The following is a 4,992-nucleotide window of genomic DNA, read 5'->3' on the forward strand; positions in this document are numbered from 1 at the left end:
ACAGCTTTATGACCTAAATTGTTTCAGGAGGAAGTGCATGCATTTGTGGAGCAACATGTTTATAAGTCAAACACACATTGTGAATACTTTCTATTTGGTAAATAAACTCACCTTATTTAAAAATTAAGCAGAAAAAAAATTCTTTCCAACTTCATAAAGGCTTGCTACCACCATGGTGCTTTTTCCCTTACCTTGAGTTTAATAAAATTAAATACTCACATAAACTCATGTATTTTTTTATCTGCCTACCAAATTAGTCAATACAAATTGTCACTGAAGTGATCATTTCCATGTACCAAGAGCAAAAGGTTGTACCAATCCTAGACATGATAGGCCCTGGTCCTCTGAACTACCCTAGAGAGGGACTATTCCAAAGCAGAGCTGGCTGAATATCAAATGTGCTTTAAAGAACATGAAATAAATACAAGACAATCTGATGAACTTTAATGTTCAATTATACTTGCAGCAGGGAGTAATTAGTTGAATATAATAAAAATACATCTGAGCGTGTGGTGAAAGTCACTTAGCACCACGATCTCAAGATTTTAGACCCTCCTAACACACAATGGTTTTGCTTTGTTCAGCAGTAACAGAGATGGGATGCAGAGGTGGTCTGTGTTCTAGGAGAGCAGAGAGGCGTTGCCAAGTGGAATCACCCAGGAGCTGTAAGATCCTAAGCAAAGAGAATTTTCAGTAACTGCTAAGCAGCTGACACTGCTCTTGCCAGAAAGTACCAGCCAGGTACCGAACACACCACTAGGCTTGGCTTTGGAACAAGAGCAAGAACAAAATCTCTGGACATGCAAAACCTGCCCTGCATGAGGAGCATTTATTGCTCAAAGCATAAGCCCATCATCACAGTTCTTGTACTCTTCCAGTGCTCCTCAAGATCTCAACTGCTGCACTGTATCTTTAAATACATCTGCAACACAGGAAACATGAAACCTATAAATTATCTAAACTATGTTTAGATGCTGTCCATACCTGAAAATTGATCAGCTATTAAAGTGAACTAATTTCTTCCTTTGCTCCTACTAGGCACAATGAAAAGTAAAACAAAACCCTGTGACTAATTATTTATGTCTACACTGAAAAAAGAAAGCAAGGACTAAATCAACTTTTAAATGACTAAGAAAGGAAACAAATACCATGAAATGAGAATTACCTAAATAAAAAGGATGGTCTGTAATTACTTAAAACTATCAGCAACTCCTGCAATGAACTGCCATGTTGTACTCACAGCTTACTGCTCTCAGGAGGTATAGACAGGAACTGGGTGTCAAGGAAAAAAGCTATGTAGATATAAACAGCTATCTGCCACATTTTAAATCTCTTTACTCTTTGATTATGATTTAAAACTTTATTCCCTCTTTTCAAGATTATTTGGGCACACATCTTCCCTAGGGGAAATATCTTACAGGTGAAGACTTTAAAATCTGCTACTGTTTTATGACAGCTAATGACACAACAGAGGATGGCTGTGCAATCACACAGAAGTGCTCAAAGCCCTCCTAGTTCTGCACAGAACCATTAAAAGCTTGACTTCCAAGAATGAACCCAAGATACCAGGGAGAACTCCTCACATGTTCTCTGCAGTTATATGTGTAAGCTCTTTGAAAGGTAGCAATAACTGTCAGATGAGCAAAGAAATAAAAAGAAACACTACAGAACAGCTCCCTTTGAAGCAGTACTTTCCTTTGCTCCAAAGGAAGCCCAATTCAGAGGTTATTTAAAAAAAATAAAGCTAGTCAAGGTACATCTTTTCTGCAGTGCCTCCCAGGGACTGACAGCTATGTATTTTATGAGACTCAGCACATTACAAGCTGGCTGCTTGTTTTCTATCATCACCTAATATTTTCAACTGCAAAATTCTCAGCCCCCAGTGAGGAAATCTGAACAGGAAGTCTCAAAACAGAAATCAGGGAATTTAAACAGCAAAGCAGTGTGTACATAACACTAAACAGGAGTGTACTTCCACCTTTCAGTTGCAATAAGCAGGATCAGACTAGAACTAGCAATCGTCATTAATAGAAAAAGTTAACTTTTCCCTTGGTCACTGGAAATGTTATTGTTGTAAAACTGACCCTTAACAGACAGATCCCTAGTTCAAAAACAGCATAAGAGGAGAAGCAAATCCCCCTAACATCTTTTACCAGGACATAACAGAATAAAGGAAAGCGTTTGTAGCAAAGCAACGTTGGCAGCTGTAGTTTAAAGTGCAGTAAATGACCACGGTGCTCCCCCTGGTGACAACAGACGGGCCGAGGTACCTGCCGTGAGAATCAGCCGCTGCAATAAATCGTCCTCCTTGGGAAAACTTACTAGCAATGCTACTCCTACGGAAGTAGGATCAGAAAGACTCTCATGAATTATCATGCTTTAGCTTCAGGAATGTGTTCTACATTATCAGAAATAAGTTCTTACACCAGTGATGCTGCCAGGTGTAAGCCACCACACCATGGAGGAAAAGCCTGAAATGAGATTTCAGAACAGAAATGTGGATTTGGATTTATATTTGATTTCAACACTAAAGAAACAATTTGCAATGGATGAATGTTCCAGAAGGAGGTGAAAAGAGGAGGTTTTCTACCGAGTAGGGCATGGGATCTTTAGGAATACATACAAAGGATCTCAGGAAACCAAACTGTAACTAGTTTTGCACTGGAAAACGTTTGGGTGAAGTGCACAGTTCAGGCCAGTATAGTAAGAATGGGTTGAGGATGGCAAGCCCACAGCCAATACCCCTGTCAATTAGGTAAAGCAAACTTTTCAATTGGTTTTGCCAGTGTGGAAATCTTCATTCATCTTGTGCCTTGTTTGGCCATCAAATGAGACTTTCTCAATGCAGTGAAACTGTCTACACTTGAGAGAGAAATGAAGAAATGCTTAAGGATAGCTGATAAGAGATTCATATCATCACTGGCTGTGCCCATGTAACCCTGGGGACAGGCAGGGTTTGCCAGCAGATCAGACCCAGCTGGTACCTGATAATGAACTGCTGCAAGAGGCCAGACTAGGAAGGTTCTGGGAGTCAGAGTGGGCGCATCAGCTTCCCTGCAGCTCCTGGGTGCTGTCCAAGGAAAATCAGCCCTCACAAGCCAACATCCCAGTGGGTCAAGGTCCTTGGAAACATTTCAATCTGGTTTTTGTTGCAAAACATTCCACACTGTCACTCACCTTTGGGTGAAAAGAGAAAAAGCACACAAGCAGGCTGCTCAGATGGAGGCACAGCACCACAAGAGCAAGAGCTTCCACAAGTAAAGATCTGTTCTGTTCACAACAAGTAAAGATCTCTCACAGTTTGACAAGACTTGCTGTGATATGTAGCATTTTTTACCCTGTCCTTCTCCATCCCTTGACATCTACAGAAACTAGGATAGCAACACTTGGTCAGTTTTAACTTCTGTCAGTGTTTGATGAGAATCAACTCCAAGAAGTGTTTGATGAGCCATAGCCAAGACAAAGAAGGCAGTTTTAGATCCCTGAGATGCTGCAGGAAACTTTCTGCACATTGAGGAATACATCTCTATGCCAGCTATCCTCTTCTCAGGTTTTCAGGATTTTTTTACTGGATTCCAAGGGGAAAAAGGAGATTTTGCAATATTACACTTCAAACTTCAGTATTGCAGAAGGCAAATTTTGTTCAGGGACACAACTTCTATAAGCTGGCAAATGTCCTCATTCTTGCCTGTTCAAAGACTGCCATGTTCTTCCTGGTGCTGAGCATAAATATAAAAATACCTCTGGCACAGGAATCAAAACAAAGGACAGACAGCTTTAAGTACATGACCTTGGGTTATACAATTCACAACAATTAATTACTTCCCTATGAAACCATTCTTGTCAGATTTTGCAGTTAACAAAGCCCTTTAGCAAAGGGGGGACCAGTTTGCTTTCTGCCATCAAGAATAGTTAAGATGTGCTACTTTATTTGTATCTTCTGCCTGAAGAGTGACTTCACAGGTCCTGTATATGAATCCCTCTGCTCTGAAGAAGACACCACATCATTTCATAAGAATATCTTTGCTATATCATTAATTTTAATTCCAACCTGTACTTCAATATGCACATAACTATTTTCAAATACAAGGAAAACTTAAATTCAACAGCATCAGAGCTTTCAGTAAATCCTTCACAACTTCAGAAAAATCTCTATAAACATTGTGTAAAGTAGATACAGAATGTACAGAGAACGGTTTTCTATACAAAAGTGCATTTTAGGAATACAATTAGCAGAGAACCTGGAAAAAAACCCCCCAATTTAAGCAATACCATATACTCTAATCTATACCCTCCTCTCTCCCTCCCACAAAAAGAAAGAAAAAAAAATCAACCCTCCCACCTTCCCCTTGCTTTGGTTATTAACTATATTCAAGGCTTCCATATTAGAATTTATTTTTTTTTTACACTGGACAATTTATTTGTAATTTGGAAATGTTTTAAAGTTAGCCAGATGAGAGAGAATGCAAATATGATTCATCAGAGTTAACAGTCAAAATAGACAAACTTTGAATATTACATAGATTTGCTCTTGATAGATTAATAAACTCATCTTTGCAATCCTTAAATGGACACCTGTTGACTTTTCTGTGCCCAAGAACTGCAAGATCAGTAAGCTTAAGAAAATTAAACCAATAAATCTACAACATTTGCCACGAAAATCTGGCTCATATGAATGAACTTTAAAAGCTCCCAAAACAGTCAGGTTTATTAATATTTATCGACCAATGGAGCAACGGATTTCAAAGTTGAAGGAGTGTTAGGAGAAAAGAAATGGCTTCAGGCCATTCAGCATAGATAAACAGTAAATATTGCCATTTTTATTTTTCTGTGTTGTATATGCACTCTGATGTAAATGCATGTAAGTAAGTTCAAGCAGGTTGGTTGGTTTGTTTTCTCCCCAGAGAACGATCTTCACAGGTTTCAAACCACAACATGAGAACTAAAATTTGAGCCCAGAAAAGTCTTGTAAAGACTTTTTCTGCTCTTCCG

The sequence above is a fragment of the Geospiza fortis genome, unplaced genomic scaffold, assembly GCF_000277835.1.
Source record: "Geospiza fortis unplaced genomic scaffold, GeoFor_1.0 scaffold157, whole genome shotgun sequence".
Classification (NCBI taxonomy): Eukaryota; Metazoa; Chordata; class Aves; order Passeriformes; family Thraupidae; genus Geospiza; species Geospiza fortis.